At 52.9% G+C, this 9,877-nt stretch overlaps 1 long non-coding RNA gene across 2 annotated transcripts; it reads left to right on the plus strand.

Annotated features, from left to right (window-relative positions):
• The first annotated feature begins 1,732 nt into the window (after window positions 1-1,732).
• Window positions 1,733-9,757, plus strand: LOC121150128. 2 transcript variants are annotated; one of them, XR_005882935.1, is made up of 3 exons: window positions 1,733-1,775; window positions 4,666-4,938; window positions 9,658-9,757. It is a non-coding gene; the product is annotated as an uncharacterized LOC121150128 (long non-coding RNA). The 2 variants fall into 2 exon arrangements; XR_005882934.1 differs by lacking the exon at window positions 9,658-9,757 and adding an exon at window positions 5,738-5,914.
• The last annotated feature ends 120 nt before the right edge of the window (window positions 9,758-9,877 follow it).

Genomic DNA, 9,877 nt, shown 5'->3' on the forward strand with positions numbered 1-9,877 from the left:
GCTGAGGAAACTGGGTAGATAGCCAAACTCAACTGTCCGTTGAGCAGCAGCAGGGTGGTGGACCTGGCAGGCTAGAGGCATGTCTGGCACTTGCCAGTCAAGGTTGACCCTGGAGTAAGTGGCAAGCAGGACCTCAGGGTATACTGTCTGGGGCCCCAGAGACGCAGGAGAATGGGACTGTCCCCAGAGAGGCTGGTTTGCAATCAGCCATGTGAGGGAGAGGTCCCTTGCTGAGCCAACTGGCCCTGGATCAGTGTAAAGGCCGATGGAATGGGTGCACCTGGGATCCCTGGTGCCAGGCAGCTGAGCTTTACTGGTCCTAGATCAGCTGGCATGTGGCCTTGTGTGTGTAAGAGGTGCTGCAGGAGCCTGTGTGGCTGTGAAGCAAGTCGGGCAGCAGGGTGCCATGCTGTGGTGTGGAGTGTCTGGTGAGCCTCCCTGGCCATGGAGCAGCCTGCGAGCATCTAGATGGGCTGGAGAGTCAGTGCACATTGGCCGAGCTGGCCTGTGCCTCTTGAAGTGGCCACAGTGGGAGTGCTGGAGATGTGGTTGGCCCATGGCAAGTGAGCCTGGGTCTGGAGTACAGCGTGGTCGGGCATACCAGCTGGGACTGTAGTGCCACCAGAAGAACTGGCCCGGCCCTGGGGAGGCATACAGCCAAGGAGTCAGCTGAGGGATTGGGGTGACAGGCCAAGACCAATTGCCCTGGAGTAGCAGCAGGGTAGCATCCACGCCAAGCTAGAGGTGTTTCTGGCAACAGCTCACCAAGCCTGGGCCTAGAGCACCAAGCCAGATGGCAGGCAGGCGTGCTTTGTTTCTAGGGCCTGTTGGCCAAACTGGCCTGGCACTGCAGTGAAGGACAGAAAGGCTGGGGATGTGATGGCTGCTGCCAAAGGAGGTGTGGCCCTGTGGCAGCAAGGGGGCATGTGGTAGGCTTGCACAATGTGCAGGGGCACTGGCAAGCCGGAATGGCCCTGGAGGAGGCAGCAGGTGGCTGTGGGAGCAGGATGGATGTGGGTTGGTTGAGAAGCCCACCTTGCCCTACTGCAGTGGATATGGGAGGCAGTGGTCTGAGGCTTGTGGAATGCCAGCTGAGCTCTAGCGGCTCTGGAGAGGCTGGTAGACAACCTGGGAGTGTGGAAGGCCCTGCCAGAGCCCCTTTGGCCCTTTATTGCCAGGCGGGATGGCAGCATGGGCATGTTGTAGGGCAGGGGATTCAGGTCCTGTGGGCTGGTGCTGCAGGTTTGCCTAAGAAAGCACCAGGATTACAGCGCCTTGTGGGCCAGCAGCTTGCTGAGGGAGCAGGGTTGAGAGTGCTGGAGGCCCCATAACTACTGTTTTGGCGTGGAAGTGCAGGCAAGGCACTATGTGTGCATGCTCTGGGGTGTGGGGGATTCAGTTTGTGTGGGCTGGAGCCGCAGGTGGCCATCAGAACAGACCCGGCCCTGCAGAGCCCACTGGTGAGCAGTCTGTTGAGGGTGAACTATCAGGGTGAGAAAATGATAATACGCTGTCTGTCAATGAAGAAACAGTAGATGACACTATTCATTCCAAGTATATCTGCTAATATTGACTTCTTTTGGTTTCTCTAATATACAAATAAGGGAATTAATGAATTCTCAGGACTTTTAAAAAAGTACTTTGTTTTATTGCAAAGGCAGATTTCCAGAAAGGAGATACAGAAAGATCTTCCTTCATCTGGTTCACTCCCCAAGTGGCCGCAAAGGCCAGAGCAGAGCCAGTCCAGAGCCAGGAACTTCTTCCGGATCTCCCAGGTGGGTGCACCAAGCAGCAACTGACCCTGTGCCTCTTGGCTGCTCTCCCAATCCCATTCCTGGGCTCCCTGACCCTCACGGAGGTAAGGTGGAGGCAGTGTCCCCTGTGTGTGCAGATCAGAGCTCCGCTGAGTATCTGAGTCCCCTTCCCTGGGTGAGGGCACCCTGCAGACCACTTCAGCATCTTGGGAACCCACCGTACCTCCAGCCCGAACCCGGGATCCAGCTCCTGGATTCCCAGACAGTGAGCTCCTGGACTGCCCAGCCTCAGTGCAGGCCAGCAGGGAGGTGGCTGGGCTCCTGAAAGATGTATTTCTGGCGCGAACTGCACCCCCACCCCTGCAACATTACTGGAGGTGGCCACCCAGCCCTGGCCACAGGCCCAGCAGCCCTGCAACACTGGCTCTCTGGAGTCAACCACTGAGCTGTGGCCACAGGCCCAGCAGCTGCGCAGGCTCTCTGGAGGAGGCCACCCAGCCATAGTCACGGGCCTAGCAGCCCCTGGTCCCCATCCTCACAGCCTTGCTGGACGTGGCTGCACGCAGGCTGAGCATCCAGCAGCCTTGCTGGAGGTAGCTGCCCATCTGTGGTCACAGGCCCAGCACCCCGCAGCCCCCCTGGAGGCAGCAGCCCATTGTGGCCAGAGGCCCATTACCCCTAGTCCCTGACCTGGGACTGTGGAAGTTAGAGGAGGCTAATTTACAGGCCTCCCTGTTGGACTAGGGCAAAATCACGTAGCTTGATGAGACCTATTTCCAGGGCTCTGCCTCTCCCCCAAAACAGAAACGGAGCTGGTCCAATGAGAGCATGGGCAGAAACATGAGGCATCAACTTCCCATGCCTGCCTTGGCTGTGGTGACCCACTGTGTCAGCCACATTCTGCCCGGGACTTTACCTATGGTGGTAGTCATGACTCTCGGGAGGCCAGTGTGCAGCCACCAGAGGAGAGGTGGGCTGGGTGGCGCAGGTGTGCTGCTGTGGAGAGGGCTGGGAGGCATGGGTCTGCATGGTGGCAGGGTGGGGCAGCATGGGTCTGTGTGTGGGCCGGGCCTCGCAGGGTGGGGTGCATCTGAAACCAGAGAAGTCTTCTGTGGGGACAGCAAGAGACCCCAAGTTGTGGCATGAGGAAATCTTCCCCACGTGCAGACGAAGCTTTCTCACGCGGCGCACAAGTGGAGAAGCAGCGTGGGTCACCGTGCAGGAGTGGTGGCTGCAGAGTTCCCAGATGAACCCCAGATGTGTGGCAGTGGGTGGAGACCCCTGAGGAAGCCACCAGGAGGGGCCAGTCCATGGTAGGGCTGGGAAGGGGAAGCAGGAAGGGGCGTTCTTCCACGGGTGGCTGTGGTGGGGAGGGTATGTGTGCATGGAATGCAGGGTTGGCTGGAATCCCGGTCAGGGACTGGGAGCAGTGGTGGGGGAGCGTGGGATTCATCCTTGGTCCTGGGGAAGCACAGTTCAGCTTGGGGAGAAGCGCGCAGGTCTGCATGGGAGAGAGGAGCAGGTTGTTGGTCACTGGAGGGAGCATGTCCAGGACTTCCTTGGGATGTGAAGGAAGCATGGACTTCATCTGGTCAGCATGGAAGTGTGGGGTCTGCCTAGAGCAGGGAAGGAAGCTAGGGTCTGAGGAGGCATCGCCTGGGACCCCAGGTAGGGAGGATGCTGTCCTGAGCAGCTGAGGTGAAGTGAGACTGTACTTTGGAGTTGGTGGAGACCCGTAAGCAGGGGCGGTGCAGGTGGTAGGTTCTGTGTCCCAGGTGGTGAGCTCAGGTCATGCAGGAGGTGGGTGAAGGCAGCACATACATGCTTGCACCATCATGGGATTATCATGTCATTTTTTAAGAAGTTTCATTTTTTTATGATACTTATTTTTAAGTGAAGGGTCTCACCACTCTCCCCCATTCCCTTCCATTCCCCCCTCCTGTGATTTGTTCCTAATTTATTACAATGGCATACTCCTTGATCCTTCTATTATAAGCTTAACTTCCTGATATATGTGTGTATATGTATGTAGGTGTGTATATGTATGTATGTGTGTATATAAAAATTTACAAAACATAAAATTTCCAGCTGCACCCAGGATTCATCTGGCTTGTTATGTTTGGGGAGAAGATTATTGTAAGGTTCTCCCAACCCCCAAGAGAGGGCTGGACCCCACCCAGTCAGCTCACTGACCAATGACAAGATTTCCGCTATATAAATGTGTATAGTGCTTCAAGGTTTGAGTCCTCCTTCCAGCATAGAGAGAGTCATTTTTTTTTTCCTTCTAAATTTCCCATTTTCTTGGCCCCTCCTACTCACATAGCCTGTTCACTTAGACTGATGCCTACCTAATGCTGTGATATTTCCCCTCACAGAGACATACCCCACAGCCTTAACTGGATGATATGGATGGAGGTCCATTTGCACCTGCGAGCAGCCAGCTGTGGTGACAGGTGCAGGGCATGGAAGGCGGCATGTCCGGGTGCAGGTGTAGGTGCAGGGTGGTGAAGGGAGCATGTCCTCAGAGTAAATGTGGGGGGTGACTCAATGTGTAGGTCCCTTGAGTTCCTGACGCTTGGACAATGTGCACACCTCCCTTGTCAAAGTGGTGACCATCTCACTGCCTGCACTTCCATGGAGGGAAGACACTGTTCCTAGGTGTGTGGTAACTTGGGGTTCATGTAAAATGCACATCCTGAAGGTGGTGGGTTTGGAGCTGGGATGAATCTGCCCACCTGTTCGCAGCTCTGCCCCAGGATTCCTCGGATCTGGCTGAAGTCACTCTCCCTGATGACGCAGATGTGCTTGAAGCCGAGCTAAAGAACACCTTACCCCCTAGCCTGGCATGCCTAGCTTTCAGGACTTGGCAATGGAAATGACTGACCTCTGGTCTCGCGTTTCTACTTTTCAGTGCATGAGGTGAAGGTCCAGATGCAGGAAAGCCTGACCTTGCTGAGGAAGCCCTGCCTCTCCCACTCCACCTGAAGCTAAGAATGCTGCACAGCCTTGGGAAGGTTTGAGCCTGGTTGCTCTCAGTTCTTCCCAGCGTGGATGCGTTCCTGCCTTTCCCAGCCTGCAGGAGTCAGAGGGCGCTGTGCAAGCACACTGAGCCAAGGCCCAGTGGTGATGGTGGCAGCAGTGGTTGGCCATGGATGAGGCTGGTGGCCCTGAGGAAGACTGCTGGGTAAGTGAGGTGGCCCTGAGGTATCCCTGTCCTCATCTGCTCCCTGTTAGGGCCTGGGCCTTCCTTAGAGTCCGTGTGGGGTGGGAGGTCCCTGAACTCAGTTGTGGGAGTTGTGGCTGTAAGGTCTTGAAGGTATCTGGAGCAAGTGTGGGCCAGGTGGCTGCCAGCTCTAGGTGCTCTGTGGAAGCCTAGGTCCCTGAAGGCCTATCACTTCCTTGGGGATTCTGACTCAGGTTTTGAGAAAATCTGATTGACTTGGGCTGCGGGGTGGTCACTTTCATTAGCTGTGATGGGGGCAGGGCAGGGCAGTGGGGAGCACTGTAGCCCCTTGCAGAAGATCCAACGTTCTGCTCCATCTGTAGTTAGCTGGGATTCTGACAGAGAAGGCAGTGCAGGGTTTGTGGTGCAGGAGGAGGTAGCCAGCAGGGTGGGTCCCCGTTTTTCTCTTGACTGACAGGGTGCTTGCTGTGTGCCCTGCTATCCTGGTGCATATGCACACCTGGTGTGTGTGTGTGTGCTTTCATGGGTCAGATGTGTGGGGTTTGAAATTTTATTTGTTTGAAAAACCAACTAAACAGTTGAACTAAATCAATCAAGTGAACAAGCCAAAATGGTTGGTTAATTAATTAAATCAGCTTATTGATTGAATGAATTGATGAACTTGTTAGAGCAGATGAGTGAGAATCTGAGAGGCCTGCAGGAGGCAGGCCCTGGAAGCTGACTAGGAAGCCTGTCTGCCAAAGGCCTGGTGAGCAGTGACAGTGATCAGAAGCTGAGAAGATGTGCCTGTCTTTTGTAGCCCTGCACCTGAGGGAAGAGGTGTCAAAAGTCAAAAAGAAGGACTTTGAGCACTTGCTGATGGAGGTGATGCAGATCTGGGACTTTCTGCTCAGGATCCTCAATCAGGAAGTCCTGGAGAGTTGCTCCAAGTTGAAGATTGTCAACAAATTGAGTCTCCCTGCATCCCTAGTGGGCATCAGCTCGGGCGTGTGTAATTCATTCATTGCTGGTTCAGCCTAGATGAGCAGCTACTAAGTAAGTACAAGTGACTAGAAAGGATAGTTAAGCATTGGTGGGTGCTGGGCAGAATTGGGCTGCTTTCTGAAGCACCTGCCATGGCCTGTCTCTCTCTCTCTCTCTCTCTCTCCTTTCTTCTGGCTCTCCTACCCATCAGAGCACGTTTAGGTCTTTACTAATTGGAGAAAATGAGGTCCTTTCCTTGCATAAATGAAGGACTTTGCTGTGTGGACAGCTGGCATGGAGTTGCTGGCTGGGCCATGTGCAGTGCAGACTTTGACTCAGAGTGGAGCTGATGTGAGAAATAGCCTTCCAGGATCCTGCTGCCATCGGAGATTACCCTAAGGGAGATTTGGACCTGGCCTGTCTGGGATGGAAGTAAGATGAAGGTGGTCTTTTGTGGTTAAGGCTACTTTACCAGGCACTGTTTGACAGGGCCCCCCCGGAGTGTCGGTCTGAGCAAGGAGATGTCAGGGGTCAAGAGTGTGAGTTTCTGGGTTGAGCAGATGAATGAGCCTGCCAGCATGAAGCCAGAGGTAGAATGTTGGTTGTGCTATGCGACAACAGCCTTATGCTCTAGGGGTCAATTTTTTTTTTATTTTATTATTATTTTCATTTTGTGATACAGTTCCATAGGCTCCTGGCATTTCCCTTATCCCCTCCCCAATTCCCTCCCCCCACCTAGTCCCTCTGTATCATTATTAACATATAGTTCTTCCTACACAGTAATATATCCACAAAACAAAATCAACATCAGGGAGAAATAGGATATTAACACCATGAAGTTAAACAACATGCTGTTAAATGACTAACATGTAGCTGAAGGAGTGAAAAGCAAGAACCTTCTTGAAGAAATTGATGCCACTGCATGTTCTACGAGTCATTGAATGATTTAATCAGAAGAAAGTGTTTTGAAGAGATGAAACCAACAGAAAAGAACAAAACCCATGCAACATAGTTTCTGCTGATCTTTGTTGGTGAAGTGTGTCTCTTCCAGACAATAAATAGATGGGTTTTGTTTTTTAATCCAGTCTACTCATCTATGATGTTTGATTGAGCTTAAACCGTTTACATTCGGAGATTAATATGTATGGGTGGTACTTTGGTCCTGTCATTTTAGGAATGGGCTGTTCGTTGGTTTAGTCTTCTGTTGTCATTTTACTGGGATATTCTTCCCATTTGCCTTTGGTTTTGTTTGGTGCTAGGCCTCTTCTCTGTCAAGAGAACATCTTGAAGTGTCATTTGTAGGGCAGGTTTGAAAGAGGCAAATTCTTTTAACTTCTCTTTACTGCAGAAGAATTTTAGAAAGGCACTATTAAGAGACCAAATATAAGAGTTATGGGAGTCCCAGAAGGTGCAGAAAGAGAAGCTGAGTTTGCAAATGTGTTTAATGAAACAATAAAGGAAAATTTCCCTAATCTAGAGAAAGAATTGGGAAACAACATCTAGGAGGGGCAGAGAACTCCCAACAGGCTTGACCAGAAGAGATCTTCACTAAGATAACCTCAGGCTTCCTGGCCTGTGGTTGCAGAAATGGTCTTTTAAGACAAGGGTCTATGGGGGCAGAGAAGGCCTCATGCAACAGGACCTTTGGGTAAAGTAATGGCCTCACCCATCTGGGTCCTGTGAGTATAGATGTGGTCTCGCAGAAGAGGGATCTGAGCTTGCAAGGATGGCATTGTATGACACGGGCCTGTGGGTATGGGATGGTATCCCACCACATGAGCCTGTGGAGTTTGGTGTCAGGTTCCTTTGGAAGTGGGTTGGCGTTGCCATGCCAGGGCCTATGGGTGCGGGGCAGCCCTGGTGTGATTTTGGCCCGTGTGTGTGGATTAGCTCACCATCTGGTGCCTGTGGGTTCAGAGATGGCTTTGCATTGACAGGGTTCTGTGGATGAAGAGATGGCCTTGCGCAACAGGGGCCTTTGGGTTCAGCGTGGCCTCACATGCTAAAGGCCTGGGGCGGGCGGGGGCGGGGATGGGAGGGAGGCAGCACTGTACAAAAGGTGTCCATGGGTGTGGGTTGGCCTCTCATGCCACAGAGGCCTTTGGGTGCAAGGAAGGCCTCATGTGTTGGGCTCATAGGTGCAAGTACGGTCTCTGTGTGCATGGCCTGTATGTTCAGGACAGCCTTGTGTGATGGGAGCCTGTGGGCTGTAGGGTAAGGGACTTTTGGGTACAGGGACAGCCTTGCCTTTTAAAAATCTTGTGGGTGTGGGGTAGGGCTAGTAAGACCTTAGTCCATGCATGTGTTGACAGCTCCCATGTTGAGGGCCTCTGTGTTCAGGGACAACCTAATCCACCTGGGTCCTGTGGGTACAGGACAGCCTCTCACGCCATGGGTGGGTGCAGGTTCTGCCACAATGACAAGGGTCTGAGGGAGCAGGGGTGGCCTCATGTGTCCAGGGCCTATGCATGTGGGGATACCCTCGTTGGTGCAGGGCTTGTGTGGTCAAAGATGACCTCACCCATCATTTTTGTGGGTGCAGGGATGGCCTCAAACAAATGGTGCCTGTGGGTGTGGGGATGACTGTGTGTATGCAGGGTCTTTGGGTGCTTAGACTGCCTCATGCAACAGTGAGCTGTAGGTATAGGGATTACAACACATATCTGGGACGTCTCTTGTGGAGATGGCCTTACACGTCCAAGGCCTGTGGGTGAAGTGACATCTTTATATATCTGTGGCCTGTGTTTGCATGAGAGGTCTTAATGGGTTGTTGGATGACCTTGTAGGTCCAGGGTCCATGTAGTCAGGATGGACTTATGTGTGCCAGGATGGCCTCTTGCGAGAAGGACCTGTAGGTGCAGCATGGCCTTGCACTACCTTGGCCATTGGTTGTAGATGTGTCCTCCTCTGACAGAGGCTGTGTGTGCCTGATGGCTTCCTGCAACTTGGTGCTGTGATCCAGCATGGCATCAAAAATTGGTCCCTGTGTTTTCTGGGAATGCCTAGAAAGCAAGTGTCTGTCGGATCAGTTACAGTCTTGAGTGACCCAAAGGGGTTTTGGATGCAGGCATGGTCCTGCATGAAATGAACTTTTGGTTGCAAGGAAGGGTTTATGCAACAGGGGCCTTATTGTGCAGAAATGATCTCATGTGACAGGGGCTGTTGGATCAGGATGACCTTATGTGACAGCACCTGTGTATACAGGGAAGGCCTCACATGATGGTGACCTGTGTGTGCAGGGAGGGCCACACAATGAGAGTGGCTTTTGGATGCAGTGATAGCCTCATGTGACAGACAGGTCGTTTGGATGCAGAGCTGACTTGATGGGTGTGTGATCTGTAGATGCAGGGTGGCCTCTAACAACTGGGTCTGTGAGTACAATGATGACCTTGTGTGACAGAACTGTGGCCTAGGATGACTTCACATGACATTGGCCTTCAGTTCCATAGATAACCTTGTGTGACCGGAGCATGAGGATGCGGGGATGGTCTCACGTTACAGGGATGTGTGGGTAAAGGATGATCTCCTGAGTCCACGTCCTCTGGCTACAGGGATGGCTCACAAGGCAGAGGCCTTTTAGTTCTGGGATGGACATCCCCCTTGGCCCAGCAACCCCCAGAGCAGGTGATCACGCTTGCTTGCTTGCTGGGCCAAGTGGGATGTCCACCTTGGATGAAGAAGTGTCTCAGGGAATGGATCGAATAAGGAGGCACGGTGGACAAAAGTGTCCCTAACCAACCTCATTTGTTTCTGCAGGGAGTCCAGCAAGCAAGCATTGCATGCCACATTCTCTCAGCCACTTCTTCAGTAGAGTTTTCTGGGTCCTGATCTGTACAGAGGGACAGGCAATGGGCAGGTGAGTGCTGTGGAACCCAGGACTGGAGAGACCAGGGTTTTGCATCAGAAATGAGGCTTCCTGCCTCTGTCCTTTGGCATGGTCCCTGGACTGGGTCAGGGCTCCGAGTGGAAGTGCACA

The sequence above is a fragment of the Ochotona curzoniae genome, unplaced genomic scaffold, assembly GCF_017591425.1.
Source record: "Ochotona curzoniae isolate NIBS_2020 unplaced genomic scaffold, NIBS_Ocur_1.0 contig_2041, whole genome shotgun sequence".
NCBI lineage: Eukaryota > Metazoa > Chordata > Mammalia > Lagomorpha > Ochotonidae > Ochotona > Ochotona curzoniae.